This window comes from Neltuma alba, unplaced genomic scaffold (genome assembly GCF_004799145.2).
Source record: "Neltuma alba isolate B1F8T4 unplaced genomic scaffold, ASM479914v2 tig00010629_pilon, whole genome shotgun sequence".
Taxonomy (NCBI): Eukaryota; Viridiplantae; Streptophyta; class Magnoliopsida; order Fabales; family Fabaceae; genus Neltuma; species Neltuma alba.
In genome coordinates this window covers 14,936-34,927 of record NW_021635484.1, presented here as the reverse complement: position 1 = coordinate 34,927, position 19,992 = coordinate 14,936, and the positions used below count along the sequence as shown (strand labels likewise).

The 19,992-nt window shown below is 34.5% G+C and overlaps 1 non-coding gene across 1 annotated transcript; it reads right to left on the bottom strand.

The window, feature by feature from the left end:
• Nucleotides 1-8,940: 8,940 nt before the first annotated feature.
• LOC114757772 (small nucleolar RNA R71) lies at nucleotides 8,941-9,047 on the bottom strand. Its single transcript, XR_003741610.1, has one exon. It is a non-coding gene; the product is annotated as a small nucleolar RNA R71 (small nucleolar RNA).
• Between the last annotated feature and the right edge of the window lie 10,945 nt (nucleotides 9,048-19,992).

Sequence of the window (19,992 nt, the reverse complement as noted above, 5' to 3'; positions counted from 1 at the left end):
AGGATTCAAAGAGTTTCTTATAGAATTTTGAACCACTCCATTTTGATTTTTCTAGATTAAGTTATGAAGTTTTGAATTTGGGCCAGAAAACTAGATTTTTACCTGATGAACAGTAAAAAGTCCAAAAATCAGCGTTTTTCATAGATTTTTGAGCTCAATACCATCCAATGTGGTCTAAAATGGTTTTAATTAAACCCTAAGTGGATCTGATAGTAAGGTATGACAAGCTACTAAATTCATCAATTCCTTGATAATTGATGAAGCTATTTTGAGTTTTTAGAGCTTAGGGGAAGCTTAATTGTGTTTAATTTTAGTTTCTACTCTATATGTATATTAATTGTAGTTCAATTGATATATGTATTGAGGATTGGTGCTCGTATGCTTGATCTCAACTCTGATTACTTGTATTAGATTTACCTTTAGAGGATAATCAATTGCCTTATAGTCCTCTTGTCTATTGTAATTGATTGTTTATGTTCTTGAACCTTTCAATTGAATGTGCTAGGTGTCTAGGTTTTATTGAGAGCTAAAGAACCTCTGTGAATCCAATATAAGCTCAATCCTAAGACACTTTATCTAATTAACTAGTTAAGTAGCTAACAATGTTAATTAGGTACTAAGAGTGTTGGCTTAGTGAGATGCAATTAAGCTTAACACAAGTGGAACAAGAAAGTGTAGCTAAGTCAACCATCAAGGTGATTCACTACATTCATCATTGATTCCATAATAAAACCAAAAAATCATAAACAATAGTTACCAATTCCTAGTTTAGAATAGTTAATTCAATTTTGTCACTTCCCTAGTTAATTTGTAATTAACACCTAGTTAGTTAATAGTTTGTAATTGGCTCCTCAAAGAGATCGACACCTAGGTTAGTTGTCCTATAATGCACTTAGCTTAGTTATTGTTTTTAGAGCCTTACGACATGGCTTCACCATTGGTCCAACAAGAGTCAAATGTTTCAGAGGGAAATTATATACTCTTGTTATAGTTGATGACTATTCGAGATTTACTTGGACTTTATTTCTTTCTTCTAGAGATAAGACATTTAATGTATTTGTGATCTTTGCCAAAAAGGTTCAAAATGAGAAAGTTGTTTCTATTGTGTCAATTAGAATAGATCATGGTGCAAAGTTTAAGAATAACAAATTTGCTTACCACTGTGATGGGCGTGGAATGGATCACAACTTCTCAACTCCAAGGACACCTCAACAAAATAAAGTTGTTGAAAGAAAAGAAAGAGTCCTCACTGATATAGCTAGAGCTACGCTCAGTGAGAAAGAAGTATCCCAAGTCTTCCGAGTAGAAGCAATGACCACGGCATGCTATATCTCTAACAGAGCCTACATTAGAACAATACTTAGGTAAACACTATACAAGATCTATAAAGGAAGAAAGCCAAATCTAGCTTATCTCAAAATCTTTGGTGGCAAATATTTCATTCACAACAACAACAAAGAAAATCTTGGTAAATTGAATCCTAAATTTGATTAAGGTTTATTTCTTGGCTATTCTAATAGAAGTAAAGCTTATCAAGTTTTCAATAAAAGAACTTTTACTATAGAATAATCGATTCTCGTTGTGTTTGCTACATTTGAATCAAAGTCTCTAGATGATGATACTAAGATTGTTCAATGTTTTCAAAAACTTAACATTAACAAAGCTTTTGTTTATTCTTCCATGTCTGAAAACAAAGAATCTAAAGAAAGAGTCTCAATGAATCTGAATGATTAACCTAAAGCTTGGAAACATAGTAAGGATCATCCTTTAGAACAAGTGATTGGAAAAGTCAATGAAGGAGTGAAAACCTAGAGACAAGTGTTCAATAAGGTGCATTTCTCCATATTTATCTCTAGCATTAAACCCACCAATGTTGAGAAAGCTTTATCAGATGAGTTTTGAATAGTAGCAATATAGGAAGAGTTAAAGCAATTTGAGAGGAATCAAGTTTAGGAATTGGTACGTAGGCCTAATCATTATCCAATCATAGGCACCAAATGGGTATTTAAGAGTAGGCTTAATAAATCTACAGTAATTGTCGGAAATAATGCTAGATTAGTAGTAAAAGGCTATAATCAGGAAAAATGTATTGATTATAAGTAAACATATGCTCTAATGGCAAGATTAGAAGCTATATAAGAGTACTCTTGGCCTCTGCTTGTATAAAAGACTTGAAACATTATCAAATGGATATTAAAAGTGCTTTTCTAAATAGTTAGATTATGGAAAAAGTCTATGTTGAGCAACCTCTTAGTTTTGAAGATCCTAGCTTTCCTAATTATGTTTATAAACTTAAGAAAGCTTTATACGGTTTAAAACAAGCTCCTAAAGCTTGGTATGAATGTCTAAGCAAATTCCTAATAGAAAAGGTTTTGAAAGAGACAAGGTTGACATAAATCTTTTCATAGAAAGAACAAAAAGGGATATGTTAATTGTTTAAATTTACATTGATGATATTATTTTCAATGCTACTAATGAAAACCTTTGTAAAGAGTTTACAAAGACTATACAGGAAGAGTTTGAAATGTCTATGATAGAAGAACTCAAATTCTTTCTGGGTTTCCAAATCAAACAAAGGAAGAATAGAATTTTTATCTCTCAAACCCAGTATCTCAGAGAATTATTAAAAAAAGTATGGTCTTAATAAAGCCAAGGGAGCATAGATATCAATGAGCTTAATTCACTAGACGTGGATGCAAATAGGAAGGATGTAAATATAACAAGATATAAAGGAATGATTGGTTCGTTACTCTATCTGATAGCAAGTAGAGCTAACATCCAGTTTAATATGGGTTTGTATGCAAGATATCAAGCTGGTTCTAAAGGATCATATGAAGAAGTTGTGAAATGAATATTCAAGTATCTTGCTAGAACACCTAAACTTGGAATTTGGTATCCTAAAAGTAGACCTGAATACTTCTTAGCTGTCACACCTTACTTATATAGTACCTTAGCATTCATTTAGAACCATTCCAGACCATGTTGGATGGTCTCACACTAAAAAATTTCAATTTGGACATTAATTTTCGAAAAATTACTATTCACTGTCCAGTTTTCAGATTACAGGTCCAACTTTGAAAAATCATAACTAATTCTAAAAAAACTATATGGAGGTGTTCCAAAATTATACAGAAATCTCTTTCAATGCTCTTTAAGGGAAAAATATTCGACTGAACTCATCCTCACTGAAAACATACAGTTTATTGGATTAAGATTACTATTCGTTTGGTAAAATCTGGACTTTCCAGATTCTGTGCCTTAACTTTGAAAATTCATATCACTTCATATACACATCCAAATGAGGTAATTTACCTCTCATTTTAAAGCTTGGGATGTGTACTATGAGTCTACCAAATCTCGTGACTTAAATCATTCATTTGATAGGTCAAACTGAAGCTCAAAACTAACTGCTTCAAGACCAACGTTTTATCCCTTAACATCTCCTTACTTTAATTCTTTTTATTTCTTTGACATACATAACATGGGCTTAATCTTTCTCATTCATACCCATATACTTTCATTCATGCCATAAACATCCTAAGCACATACATTGGATTGATGGCATTCATAACATAATTTACAACATAATTATAACATAAGAGAATTATACATTGAATATTAATATCAATCATTAGCATCAATAATTCTCCACTTCTTCTCCTTGCTTCTCATGCCATTAGTGCACATCATTGATTGACCTAAATGGTTGGTTAGGGAGGGGGTGATATTCGGGGGAATCTCAGTAGCAAACAATACCATATTAATCATGCTAGATGGATGCTCATGCACTATACGTAACTTGTTTATTCTCTTGTTAATTAGCGACATACGAGCATGCTCAAAGCTAACTTCTTGATGCATGGCCATGGAGACATAATCTACTCATCATGAATAGCAATTACAGTAGCTAAAACATGTCACAATAACATTCAATAACATGTACACCGCAACACACAAGCATATAACATCAAGCAATGACAATAGGTAAGTTCACTACCTTGCACCTCAAGCTTTCCTCTTACTTTTCCTTTGGCTCCCTTGACTTTGCAACCATGTGGGCATTCGGTCAACATCACCAAACATCCTCTTGGATGTTCCAAAGGTCCTAAACATAACCATAATGATCACACAATCCATTAGGACCATTAGATTACATAAAGTTCAAGACTAGCTTTCTTGAACCTCAACCCTTTCTCTTAGTCTTAGGATTTTCTTTCTAACTTTTCTAATATAAATCTTATCATTTCCCATTCTTAAGATCCATTTCTTGTCAATTAGGACCACTTTAGATGGCCTTAGATTCAAGAATGCCAAATCTGGAAATTTTGGTTCGCTGGTACTGTTCACGCAGAAACTCTAGAATTTTTGCTCAACTTTGAAAATTCATAATTAAATCTAGAAAAATCCAAATTGAGTGCTTCCAAGTCTCACTGAAAGCTCCTTAAGTAATTTTAAAGGAAAAATAGTTTTAGAGACCAATTCTATCCTAAACAGTACCAGAATTGTACAGAAGTCGAAACTCTTCCAAAAGTTCAACACTGTTTCCAGATTTCAAACCTTAACTTTGAAAAATCACCATAAATCATACACATATCCAAATGAAGTTTTCTACCTATGAATGTAAAGCTTACAGAGTGTACTTTAAGCATGCAAAATTTCAGAATCAGATACACATAGTAACTAATTCGAAATAGGCATCAAATCAGATGATACAGCCACCACATGCCTTGATCTTGAAGCTTGAACTTAGGTGGATTTTCTCTCACTAAAATTAGCTCGTTCTCTCTCTAGATGCAAGGGCAGTAGAGTTTCCCCTAGTGTTCATCAGCTTGGCCAAATTGGGGGGAAGAAGAGTACCTATTTATAGCCAAAAAGTTGGCTTGAATGGACCAAAATGCCCTTGGTCGCTAGAAGAAGGAGTAAGGGCAATTTTGAAAGTTCAAGTGGACTTTTGCATCATCATTGCATCACCTTATTACATTATCCTTGCATCATGCTTCTAGAAGAGGCCACGTGTTACAAAAATGGTGGAGGAGAAGGAAGATTAGATCATAACCATCGGATCTAAACTTAGCCCTTAAGTTTCCTCCTATTTTACTTGGCCCACATTTCTCCGACTTTCTTTATGGCCTTCCAAGGTTTAGAAAATTCTTCTATCTACATCATAAATTCCCCTTCATTCTAGAGAGTATCTATAAATTTTCTCAGGCCATAACACTTTCTCTAAGCCTTGTATAAAAATTATTTACTAAAATACCCTTTTATCGGTATAATCTGCTCTTTAATTTATTAAAGCCATTCCACTGGCCTTTTGGTTACAGGATTAATTTTATAAATTAGTATAACCTTTCAAGCAATTAATACTCATTTTTATGTACATTTTTAAGGTCTCTTGCTATTTTAAATAATTACCTCAAACAGTGTACTTTTTACTGGCCATAACCTCATAAATTCCATTTAAACTATCTCAAGGGTATTTTCGTCTTTTCTCTTCATAGAAGAGTCTTAGAATATTATTTTCCATTTTTTGGGATTTTCTTGGAATTTTAAGTACACTCTTCCATTTTGCCCTTGCTGGTCATAACATTTTGAATTTACAGTTTAGTCCCTACTTGGACTTAACTTCATATAATCCTCTCTTTGAGGCTTCTAACTTAACCTTTGGCCTATATCTAGTCTCTTTTCTCTCTCTGGGCTTTCGAGACTTTACTGGAGTCTCTGACCTTGATTATACTGAAGCCCTTGAAAAACTTTTACTTTGCAGTTTAGTCCCTGAAACTGTTTTGACTTCCTTTCTCATCTTTGGGACTTCTGCTCAAAAAGGGTTTGGTAGCCTATCCAATTCAGGCTACTTCTGATGCTTCTAGGCCCAAAAGTCTGGATGTTACATTAGCCTACTCAATAATGACTGTAAAGGATATAAAACTGATAGAAAGAACATAAATAGACAATGTTAATTTCTTGAAGGATGCTTAGTCTCATAGTTCAGGAAGAAGCAAAAGACTGTAGCTATTTCTTTAACAGAGACTAAACTGCAAAGTGAGAAAGTTTCTAGGGGCAAAAGTAAAAATAAAGTTAAGGGCTCTAGAAGAGTCTTAAGGACTCAGAAAGAATAAAGAGGCTTGTTAAAGGCCTGAGGTGAGTTAGATGCCTTAAAAGTTGGAGTTATGAGATTTAGCACAAACAGAAGCTTCATCATAATTTTCAGAAAGTTACGAGATTTAAAAGTTGGAGTTATGAGATTTAGCACAAAGAGGGTAATTATGGAAAATATGTAGATAATAAGTCTCACATTTTATACATTTTTCCTAGTCCAAACTTATGCTTTTGTGGTTTATAATTGTGTAATTTGGGTTAAACTAGAGGTTATTGTGCATTAAGATATAAGAGTCAATTGTGTGCTTTTATATGATAATTCCTAAGTGTATTCATACATTGGCTCTTGTGTATCCCACATACCCTAGAATAGATGACTATGAGCTTGATTTGAATATTATAGGTGATCAGAGGTTGAAGAAAATCAAGGAAAGTTGATTTTGACATACTTCATTGCGGCCAATTCTGATCTTCGCTGCAGCGAACTCTTGTTATGAAGGAAATAGAATTCACTAGTTCATACAGCACCATTTTGAGTTGGTCACAACCAACAAGTTCATTAGTCGTGACGAATTTATGAAATTTCCATATTTAATTCCAAAACATGCACCAATTCTGTCATTCTAGATTTTTCAAGTTTTGGCTTTGTTTTCTCCATACAGAACCCTCTTATTTCATCCCTCTTTACTACCTTATCATCCTCCATCATGAATGCATCATTTCTACCCCAATCCTCCTATTTTCTACTGATTATTCTCCTCCATTTCCCTTCAGATCATTGCTGCTATGGCCATAGAAGTTGCTGAGCTTGGTGAAGCTATGATTTTAGTCATGAGAGGGTAGATCTTCATTCCTTGATGTTCAATGAAGACAATCTGAGTTCCAGAAGCTGCAATTAGGAGTTTCTTCTACCTTAATCTTAGTTTCACTCTCTACATTCATGGATTGTAGTTTATATGTTTAGATCTGTGATTTGTGATTGTAATGAGATGTAATTTGGTCATTTTACATTGAGGCTGAGAAGCCCATAAAGTAGCCTAAAGAAGGTAGGCTACCAAGCAACTTTAAACAGTAGTCCCAAAAATGCCATAGGAAGTTAGAACGAGAGTAGGGACTAAACTTCAAAGTGAGAAGGTCTTCACAAACCAACTCTAATAAAGGAATTAAAACTTAATCAAGAAGGGAACTAGGATGATTGGTGGACTTGACCATCAAGGATAATTCATACATTGCATTCACTTCATTCATTAAATACAGAAATATAAAGGGTCTAGATAGTTTTACTTTAGTTATTGGTTACGTAAACACTTCATACATCATACTGGGCTAACTTGATATTTGTGATAGATTACTAAGACATTCATAGGATCCTCAGGAGATCGACATCTAGGTTAGTGCCACTTTATTGCATTTAGCTTAGTTTTATTTGATAGTCTAATGATCGGGTTGAATCAAATTTGGCATCATTACTGGGGAGTCTAGCTCTTGGGTAATTGTGTGTCCAGATATCATTTTGACTAGTTGTGGTTGTTGCATTTTCCTTACTTGTATTTTCTGGTTTTCAAGAAAATTTTCTATAAAATCCAACAAATATTTTGGGGGTATTGTTATTCTTTGATTTGTTTAGTGTTCTTGCTTGTATATCTACTAAAAAAAATTGCTATTGGAAGTTATCTTGGTAAATTGGGAAGTGGTTGTGATAAGAACTGATTGAAATCTGCTTTGTTCTGTATCAGAAGATCAATTCTGTCATCCTTTTTGCCACAGCCAAGTCCTCTATTTGTCGTGACTAAATCCAAAAAAAAGAAGAAGTTCAATTCTGCCACCGTTTCTGTTGCGACCAAGTCCATAAGTTGCCACGACGAAGTCTCAGAAAAGGGGAAAACTCAATTCGGTCAAGTTTTTCACCACAGCTAATTGTGCATCTCACTGCTACAAAAGTCCCTACTATAGAAATTTCAGGGACTATTCTGACTTATCTTTCAAAGTATTCTTTGAACCTTAGCCATTCTCTGGAGTATCTTAATCGGCTATTGACTTACATTCATTAATTCTTTGATTGGTTCATTCAATTTTTTTTATCCTTAAAGATTAAATTGTTTGTTGGGTGCTTAATTACTTAAAGTGTCTAAGTGTTGGGTGACCCGATCTGGAAAAGAAACACTTTTGCCACTTGACACTAAAATAAACAAGACCTTAAGAGCGCTTAAGAAGGAAAGATTCCCTAAGAGTACTAGTGGTTTCCATCTTGAACATCTGACACCTTTTACACCCCCATTTTCACTACATTTTGAATATTCCTTTGAGTTTTCTGAATTTGATTCTTCACTTGGTAATTATATAGACCCTCATTTTATAATGGAACAGAATAGTATGCCCAAGGGTAATAAACCACCTAAGGTTAGTGAAGTACATAAAGAGGAGGAAAGGCCTAATCTGACTAACAATGGGCAAGAGCAACAACCTGAAAATAATAGAGCTAATGTTAGGCATAGAAGCATAAGAGAAATGAATTCTTCTAATGTTGACTACAATCCTTATGGCTTCTACAATTTTAATGCTAATTTTGAATTAAAAAGAGCTCTGATAAGTGCCTTATTGCAATTTCATGGCAATGCAGGAGAAGATCCAACTAGGCATCTCCAAAACCTTCATATGATATGTTCTCCTATGAAGCCTCCCAGAGCCCATCTTGATAACATACTGAGTAGAGCCTTCTTGTTTTTTGTGGAAGGCAAAGCTAAGGAATGGGTGCACATGTTACCTCAACATTTCACAACACTTTCATAGGAGCAATTGAAGAAGTAATCCTTGGAAAAGTATTTTCTAGCTTCAAGAACAGCCAGAATGAGGAAAGAGATCTACAGTGTTTAACAATGGATTGGAGAAAGCCTTTATGAATAGTGGACAAGATTCATAGCCCTCCTTGCCAAATGCCCACATCACCAGATTTCTCAACCACATTTGGTTTAATATTTTTAAGATGGATCGCTAGATCATCAAAATTCTACCATTGATGCTACTGCTAGTGGTTCTTTAATTGATTTAATTTCATAAGGTGCATGGATTTGTTACAGAAGATGACTGCAAATAATTAGCAATTTGGAGTTAGAGATACTGCTCAGGTACATGGAATAGGGGCTTGGCAAACTGATAAGATTTTGAATAAGTTAGCCATTCTAAGTGATTAGATGGTTTGTATGTAAAAAGGCCATGCAAACTCAACAAAGCCACCAGTTAAAGCTATACATTCCACCCCCATGACTCAAGCTCTTGTTCCTACCACTTGTGATGTGTGTACTTGTCCTATGCACACCACTCTTAATTATCCCTCCATGATTAAATCTAGAGATGTAGCTGCCATAAACTTCCAAAGACCCAACCAATTCTCTCAACGTACCTACAATAATGGTTGGAGAGGAGACTTCACATCTAAGTGGAGTGGTAATGATAATAGAGGATTTCAAGGTGCTTAAGGCAAGGAAAATATGTACAGAGGTGCTAGAAATTCTCAATGACAATTTGGGAATGCCTCCATGGGAAATTATTCTGGACCATCTACAACAAGAGAGATCCCAATTCAAGCACCAAGTAGAGAGGACACTTTATTAAAGATGATGAGCAAGCTATGTAACAAGATAAAGCAACTTGAGGTCAGAAACAACAATCTTCAAGCCTATGTCAATCAAATAGTAAATTCTAAAAGTGAGGAAGTTGCTAGGAAGGGAGACTTACCATCCAACACTATGATTAATCCCACCCATAAAGGCCTAAATGCCATAAGTTTGAGAAGGGACAAGCTAGTTGGGAAGAAAGATGATGTAAGTGAAGATGAGGAGGTAGTGTTGAATGTAGATTTGCAATTCTAAGAGCCAACCTCTATAGATGTACCCTCATTTGAAAGTATGAAAGAGAAGAGCATCTTAAAGAATAAAGCAACCATACTTGTGAATGAGAAAGAGGATGTTAGAACTGCTAAAAGGAGTCAATCTCATACTCAAGAAGTTACTTATAATAAAAGTAATAAGGTAAATCTTAAAGAACTTCCCTTTCCACATTCTTATCTTCAAGGCATGAAAAAAGCTAGTTCTAATAGGAAAGATGATGACTTGTTTAAGCTGTTTAGCAAGTCAGAAGTTAATGTACCTTTACTTGACTTGGCCTCTCAACCTAAATATGCTAAGATTTTGAGAGATCTGTGTAAATATAAAAAGAAGTTCAAGCCTAATGAGATTGTCGAACTACCTTCTAATGTTAGTGTACTTTTTAAGACCCAATTACCCGTCAAGTGTCAAGACCCGAGGAGTTTCACTATACCTTGCACAATAGGAAGGACTACTATTCCAAAAGTCTTACTAGACCTAGGAGCTAATATCAATATGATGCCCAAGTTAGTTTATGAGTCCCTAAGTATCACTACTTTTAAGCCTACTAGTGTTATGTTGTAATTAGCGGATTATACTGTTAGATATCCATATTGGGTGCTTGAGGATGTGCTAGTAAAGGTTAAGAACTTGCTCATTCCTGCAAATTTCTATGTTTTAGATATGTCTAAGGAAAGCATGAATGAAGGTGTATTAATTCTTAGTATACTTTTTATGAGAACTGCTAATACTTAAATTAAAATAAAGAAAGGTTCTACCATTGAGTGTAGGAGATTATTTTGTGCATTTTAACATGTATGAGAGCATGAAGCAACCTAATGAAGATTATTCCTTTGTATGATGTGCATTTTGTTGATAAATTGATGATGATTTACATGTTATTAATAATAGAGCTTCTCATAAGGTTGTTGAATCCTCTAATGCACACACGGTCTTCATGGAGTTGTTTGGAATAAGTGGGCTTCATGGAGTTGTCTTCTATACTCCTATACATTTAATTTTATGCAAGCATTTGGTTTATTCTAATTTCTATTTTCCTTATATACACTCCTTACATTCATGCATCTAACCCTTTATTTATTTGCCTTTCTAATATTACAATCTAATAAAAGTCCTATTAATCTTTCGTGTCATTACTACTAGTGGTGGAGAGCTTAGAACCATTACAAGCATATAGTAGAGTATAGTTAAGTGGATGTTGAGTGAAATTGTCCTTGAGAGTTAGAGTGAAACACTCTTACTTAAGAAGTTTCTTGAGCATTCATTTGGGTTGGTCCTTGCACCATTTACTAAGTTCTCTTAGCATATGACATGAGCATTGATTGGATGTGAGTATGAAATTATGATCGCCAAATGTGATTCTCGATGCTTGCATTGTTCATTTGGGCCTACTCTTGTTTTGAATTGAAGTGTTTTGCCCAGGAGTGCAAAAGCTAAGTGTGGGGGAGTTGATAAGTCTCATATTTTATACATTTTTCCTAGTCCAAACTTATGCTTTTGTGGTTTGTAATTGAGTAATTTGGGTTAAAATAGAGGTTATTGTGATGAGAGCCTTTTTGTCATTCGCTTTGGGGTTCTCAATCAAAAATAAATCTAAGCTATGCAGTGTAGTGCAAACTCGGGTCGTTTCACGCTTGGGAGCCTTAATTAATTACCTAAGTTAGACTAAATGCCATGCAAAGTAATGAAAAGGGTTTTTTGGATTTTTGACATTTAAACGAATGGTGCCTAAACTGAATGCAATGAAAACAAACCTAAGATACTATGTTTTTAGTGTTTTAAGATAATAATGATGTAATGAAAATGATTGATAAGAAATCTCTTGAAAATGGTTTTGATGGCAATCATAGTTCACTTAAAATATTGGGAGTTTCACAAATCCATTAGGTTTTCTTAATAAAAACCTCAATAACTCATTGAGTCCAAAGCTTACATTAATGAACTCATTAATGAAAACTTTGTTTAGCTTCCCTAATGTGTAATTTTGGAATGATCATGCAATTTGCTCAATGTAACACACAATCAACTCAGTACCGAAACATAACCATGCAAGATAGGAGGGAATCATGAGAGTTACAATAAGCATATATGCAACTACATATATTTAAGCACAAAATTCAACATCAATCAATCCAAATTACAAATGTTAATCATTAACCAATGATTACAGAATTAACCAAAGTGTCTAACTCAGACTTTATGTCACACCCTGATAATTTTATTCTAATTGATGAATGATTTGTGACTGACTAAGGTCAAGTAGTATAGTAGACTGGTAGAGGATCCAGGCTATGAGGAAAAATCAGGATAGGGACATAACGGTCATTTTTGAAAAGATCAGTCAAGAAAGGGCAGTATTGAAAATAATGTCCGAAATTCCTGAAAATTCCCAGAAAATCATGAAAAATAGAAAGGAGGGTACAAAATAATGTTTGAGGCTTAGAAGGTGAATATAAGATTAAAAATAATTTATCAGGGAATTATTTGTAATTATTGGAATTTTTGGTTAATTAAAGAAAATTAGCCAATTTCCATTATTTAAAATATATAGAGGCCTCAAAAATTCAAGGAAAAATAGGGATACATTATGTGACATATTATGCTAATTTATAAAATTTCTTCCCACCTTTGTATGTACAAAGGTTAGCTTAAAGAATATTTATTACCGAATTATTATCGGTAGAATATTGATTTTTGATGAAATAAAATTTAGAAAATTATAGAGGGAGGTAAAACTTGATAAAAATCATGGAATACCCTTGGAATGAGGGGAATTTAAGGAGGTGTTGGAAAATCGGACCGAGAATACACAAATAATCAGTGGATTGCACTAAACATTGGATGAGTCAGTTTTCTCCTAATATTTAGAGTAATATTTCGGCCAAAAATAAAGGGTGAGGACAAAGTTGGAATTTTCCAAATTGTTCAAGGGCATAAAGGGAAATAAAAGACAAAACATTAAAATAATATTTTATTTCCACATGAAAATCACATGGTGATTAGGTGTCCATCCATGTGTCAACTTCTTATGGTGTGTGCTCTAGGATTTGTCCATGTGTAAAGTGGAAAAAAAATGGACGGCCGAGATCGCATCTTTTTCCCGAAGGACATTTTTGGAATTTTGAAAAATCAAAGCCTATAAATACCCCCCTCCCATGAACATTTCGGCCAAGACAAGTTTGTAGTGAGGGAATGTTGTGTTCTTGAGTTCTAGGAGAGAGAAAGGAAGAAAGAAGAGAGAGAAAGGGAGAAAGCAAAGTTAGACATCTAATCGCCGATTAAGAGCTAATTAAGGTACGTTTACCCTCCCTAAGTGTTAATTATTTTTAGTTAATTATTTATTTGAGGAAGATTAGGATTAATTACCTTGATTAATTATGGTTTAGTGATAGCTAAGATTAATCATGTTATTTGATTAAAGATTAGTAAGTAATTGAGGTTAGCTACCCTGATTAATTAGTAATTAGTGATTAGTTATGCTAATTGAAGGATGATTAACTATGATTAATCATGTTGACTAAGGAATAATTAAGGGTTAATCATGTTGATTAGAGAATGATTAATGGTTAATCCATAAGGGATTAGTGACTTAATCTTAGAGGATTATGACTATGTGACTTGAGGACCTTAATTAAATATTGGATTAAGGACTAAGGGTTAGTGATTAACCAAGAAAGCATGATTAATCATGGATTAAGGAAGAATTCCAAGACCTTAATTGAGGATTAAGGCTTGGTCAAACCAAAGTCAAAGGTTTAGGGAAGGTATACAGAAATTATAAATTGAAAGGCATAAGGATAGCATTATATAGAGAAAGAATTGTATACTGGATATGGAATTTACCATACCCTTACTGTATGGTTGATAGGCAATTTTCTGGAAACCTAGGAGGATCTCAAGCAAGGAAACAAGGAGGAAACATTAAGCGTGGAACTGAGGTAGCGTGAACTTGCAATTATTTTGTTAATCTGCATTTGGTGTTTCTGTTATGTGTGTTTATGTGCCACGAGAATGTTTATGCCCAGATGATGTGAACTCCTTACAATGTATGCCTTGCCTCTTGCATGATTGAGTTTTGACCAGGATGATTATATACTCCATGATATGATGACATGGGTACAGAATGGTTATGGCATGGCATAAAGACTAGAAATGTTATTTTACTGCATGTAGCATGACATCTTATGCATGTTGACTTGATGGTTGTATGTTCAATGTTACTGGGATTTCTATGAAATCTCATCCCTCCTATAACATGATATTCTAGGTGCCACTACTTCCAAGGAGAAGGGAAAAGAAATAATCATGGCTTGAGGAAGTTATTAGTTATGTACTGTATTATATGGTTTTGAACCTTTCTCTTTCAAGCCATGTAAGCATATTCTGATCTTGAATATAGGATATGATAACCTTTTGAAATGTATATTAATGGTAGAGCACCTTTATATGTGATTATGGCATGCTTATAGTGGAAAACGAAATGGTGATAGAATTAGTGAAAAAGGGGATAAAAATGGTCTAGATTTGACCAAATTTTGACCAACGAAGACCCTAGTCAAATAGTTTACTTTTTCCATGAAAATTGGCATGCAAATAGATCTTATTTTTCCCTTTAAAATGAGTGGTAAATCGTCATAATCAAAGCTGTGTACAAGAAGTTATGCCCGTTCAAAGTTAGGCAAAAATCCTGGAAAATAGAAAAATGACCAAATGAACAGTACTTTTCGAAATTAAAAACGGATGCGGTTCTGATTAAATTGGAACCTGAGGTCATTTTTCCTTGATAGATGATGTTAAGAGCTTCGAGTGAGACTTGGAACGACCTTGTTTCGATTTTTCTAGAATTAGTTATGACTTTCCAAAGTTATGCCAAGTTTAAGGTTACAGTGAATAGTAATGCGGGTAAAGAAATTTTCAAATTCAGGTTTTTCAACCTGGTAACCTTAAATTGCACTTCCGAATATCTTAACTTCGCACAATATAAGGTCGTAAATGTAAGGTGTTACACTTTACAACTCCTAGACTTAGGAAATCATAAACACATAGCTAGAAACTAAACATTAAAACTAAAACTCCCCTTTGAAGCTTGGAAACTCATGCTACTCCACCATCTTCAAGAGTTGGAAAAGCCTAGCTCATCATAGCCTTGGAATCAGCTCCAACCAGAGTTAAATCTTCATCCATAACAGTCAGGAGATCAAGGAAATGAAAGTAGATGAAGAAGAAGTACAGGAAAATGGAAGGTGAAGGAGATGGAGGATTAGGGTTCAGTGGGAAAGATGAGAGGAGATGACGATAGAAATGTAAGTGGTGGCTCCTTTTTGTGTCTGACCTTACCCATACCCAAAATAGGGTTTCTAACCCGAAAATGATGTGTATGGGTCGGTTCCTGGAGGTAGGTAGGTCAGATTTTCCTGAAATGGTTGGGTCTGAAATGTCCTGATACGAGGGGTTCGCCGTAGCGAAGGAAGAAGTGTGCCGCGGCGAACTATGGTAGAGGCTCCTCTTTGCATCTTATGCCTTGAGTCTTCAATCTTGGCCCCGATCTCAAGTGTCTTACATTGAAAAGCAACAATTTGAAGCATCAATTGTCCTAGAAATCAATTGAATACAATTAATAACCAATTATGACAATTTTACCCTCAAAAAGACACTAAATCAAAGTAAGGACTCTTAATCAAAATTAAGCACAATTATCATTAAAAGGAGCCAAAACCTATGATAAAAACCCTTAAAATGATATGAAATAACATAGAACAATTAGGTTCAATCAAATCCCCCACACTTAAACCTTTGTACTCCTAGACAAAGGTAATACAAAACCAGAGCAAGAGAACAACATTGATACAAATGGGAGCCCCTATGAATTCAAAGTAAGAAAGTAGTAGTGCCATTAACCCAACTCTTCAAACAAGCAATCATAGCGATCTAAGTCAATAAGAAGGGAGTAAAGTAGAGTACAGTCAATGCAATGGGAATGAACAAAAAAGAAAACACTCAAGATACAAACTGTTTCACTCTACTCACCAAGTTGGGATAATTCTCTCTTAAATCCACTTAATCAACTACTTTGCCATAAGCTTGTTAAAATCCTACCTCTCCACTTCTAATGCATGAATGTAATGATCAAGAGGACTTTTAAGGTTATGATGATTGAAAGGGCTAATTGAAATAAGATGAGGTGAAAAGATATGAAATGATTAAGCACCAAGCATTTTAGAAAAGGTTTCCAACTAACGTTTACTCTAATCTCTTAAAGCACAACTTTGTTCTTCAAACCCCCAATGAACTGCCTTATTTCAAAATTTTATTCTTTTGGTACCATTTATTTGAAGGGAATTGAAAGACGCATAATGTTTAAGTCAAGTAGTAAGAAGCATTACCTTCGATGTTCGGTTTCTTGGCGGCTCGGGGATTCTGCCGTTCAGGATGCCTCTGCTCGCCTCTTTTATCGCTCAAAGTCGACAACTTTGGTCGGCTTCCTCTACCGGTATCCACACGAACAGCTTTCCAACCATGAACGACGTGCTAGCGCCTTTGTCCGTCTAGGGTTTTTCAAAGAATCCACCCTCCCTTCTCTATTTTTGGCCATCTCTTATCTGCAAGTGCTTTCACTCTCACACCCAAAACCCTAGCTCCTAATATCAAATATATAGGATGCTATAGGTATTATGAATAATATTTAATTTCGAAATTAATTCTAAATTAATTCCAAAATTAATACAATATCAAATATTGCCTAATCAGATAAGAGAACAATTAAATAAATATGGTTTATATTAAATCCGTCTCACAGATTTAATTCACCTATTTATTTAATTCAAAATAAAGATATGACAGAATTAATTTATATAGATCTAATTTATCCTTATAAATTAAATCTAACAATTAATATCTCTTATATTTATATAATATGTATATATATACGAATTTATATATATATATACACGTCCACCCTATATTATTCATTGAATCTGGACATATCTTAGATTCAATGAATCTGGACATCATAACTCGTGTTGGGCTATTTTGTGTGCGACCCTGTAGGCCCATATGAAGTTGGCAGTGGGCCATTAACTATAAAGAATCTTCCAACAAGGCTAAATCTCAAATGCTCATGCACAAAGATTAATTGTACTCAAGATTAATCACAATACATTAACTTAGTCACTATAAAAGCAAGCTTGAAGAATTATGACCAATGAAACTAAAACAATCAACTTTAAACAAATAGCAATTCTCATGAGTATCAATACAAGTTCAAAAACATTTACCAAAGTCCAAAAATACACAAATTCAAGTGTAAGCTAATTGAAGCAAAAATTTTCAAAAATTTTGACTCAAAATCTTCAAATTAAGTTCAAAATCAATCAAAATTTTGAAATATATATTTTTTTAGAAAACCAGATTTTCAATAAACATAGGAAAACACAACACAATCAGTGAATATCAATCCCTACCCCACACTAAAATCTTGCATTGACCCCAATGCAAAACTCAAGTGCAACCCTAAACAAGAGAAACCAAAACCAAAAAGGGAGGAAAAGAAAAGAAAAGAAAACAAACTACTTTAACTACTGGCTATGTCCCCCCCTACACTTATCTCACAAAACAAGCAAATAATTCAAAAGACAAGAGTTAAGGAAGGAAAGGGACAACCTTTAGAACAAAATCTCTTCAAACTCTTGTAGGAGAAGTTCTCATCCCGGATGAGAAACATGCATTTCTTCAATGTGCTCACTTCTCCTTTATTGATCTTCCATGGTAGTGGTGGTTCCTGCAAGAGAAATATTAAACAAGCAATAGTATCTAGTCCAAAAAGAGAGACTTGGATAGATCTAGAGTAGCATAAGGACATGCAAAGAGCAAGTTCTTCCAAGTAAACATCACAACCAAGAAAGTCAATAACACTCCTATCAATAGGAGTTAAATTTTTATTGAAAATTTTAAAACACTCAGGTTCATGTGAAGTGGAAGCTGAAGAATCCAACTGATAATTGTTGGAGTACAGTATATCACTATCACATTCACAAGAGGTAATGTTTAAAGGGGAAGAAAAGAAAGAACAAAAAGATTTAGGCAAACTATTATTTACAATGCAAGATAAATCAGGAGGCAAATCACAAGATAAAACTTGTTGGAAAGACTTATTACTATTCATGATTTTATTGACTGAAACTTTAAAGCCTTTCTGAACATTATTAAAAGCTACTAACTCAATGGGATTTTTAGAAAGATAATTTTCAAGGCTATGGTTAAATTCACATTTCTCTACAGGATCATCATCCAAGTAATTCCCATCAATATCATGCTTTATATTTGCAGTGCTTTCAGTACTAGAAGGCGATACACACACTTTACCAAAGTTCTGCTTTTGCCACTCAACAAGTATATCATTTTTGTTATCAATGCAATCCATGCATATAGTGTGAGCATTGCAAGAACAAGATAAAGGTTCATTCAAATCATAATCAGTTTCACCATCTAATCTAGTACTAGAAAGAGAAGCATGTTCTTCACACAAAGAAGCAGTGACAGTACAAGCAATATCATCAACTAAACAACTATTAGAAGTGTTCAAGTCTGAATTTTTATTGTTAAGCATTTGAGGGGATTCAACTATGATTTCCTCATCCACCTCATTATCACTCACATCATCAATAATTTTAACAGGAATAGTAATTATAGCACAAGGGTGAATCTCCTCAAGAAGAGGAGCAATACTACCTGATGTAGGGCACAAGTCCTTATGAATTTGTAGATGTTCTTGCTTCATCTGGGCCTCTTGTATGAGTGAATCTGGACACTTTGATTCATCTTTCCCAATCTCAGACTCAATTTGTGCTATATCACTCAAGAACTTTCTCAATGCACCATGACATTCTTTTAACTCTTCCTCTGATTCCTTAGAAATTCTAGATATTTCTACCTCTTCAAGTAATCCATGGTAGTATGAATTCAAGCGGTCATAAGCTTCTCTTAAAAATCGTATCTGGTCATTCTTAGGAATAGTGAGAAATGGGTCAAGTTCACTGAATTTATGTTCATAAGATTGGGGAAGGGGTTGGTACATCGATTAGGACAAGGGTTGGTGGTGGTAGTCATTTGGCGAAGGAGATGATTCAAAGGGGGAATTATGCGGTGAGAATGGTTCAAGGTATGAAGTGGAACATCGATGGAATGACGGTGATGGTTCATGAAATGGTTGGTGAGATGAGGAAGGGTTTTGGTGGTAGGGTTCATGTGATGGAATGTTTGGCTCATGATATGGATGATGTGAAGGAAAGTGTTCAAAGTGTGGATTGTATGGTGGAGGTGATAGGTCATAATGTTGTCCTAATAGTGGATGTTGGTTTGTGTATGATTGGAATGAAGAGGTATGGCAAGGAAAATGTGGAGGGTTATTCATCCAATCATTGCCATGGTTATGGTTTGGATAAGAGGTATCATGTCTTTGATAGGTCCCATCCTGTTCTCTATGATCTATGTATGCCAAAAGAAGATCCAGTTCTTGTTGTATAGCATCAGGCCTTTAAGAAGAATTATCACCCATTAGAGTATTGTCACCTACAAATGAGGAAGGGTGATCAGATGGACCTAAATTATTATTAAACCAAGCCATAAGAAAGCTAAACAATCAATTCCCAAAGAATTTTTAAGAAATTTTTTTTTAAAATATGGGACCCTTCACCATGGCGAAAGGAAGGGTTTGCCATGGCAAAGCTGTCCAGAAGAGAAAATGTGATCTGGTACAACACACCACTCCGTGGCGAAACACAAAGTTGGCCGCGACGAAGGTGTCCCGAGAAGGATTCTCACAGAAATCTAACAAGTTAGCCACGGTGAAACAAGGAGTTGGCCACGGCAAAATGTCACAGATAGTAAGAAAACCAAAACACAATAACAAAAACACAGAGAATGAAAATAAGAAGAAACTCAAAAATGCAATGAATGCAGTGAAGGGTATGAAACTATATGCAAAAATCAAAATCAAAATCAGGATCTTTGTTTG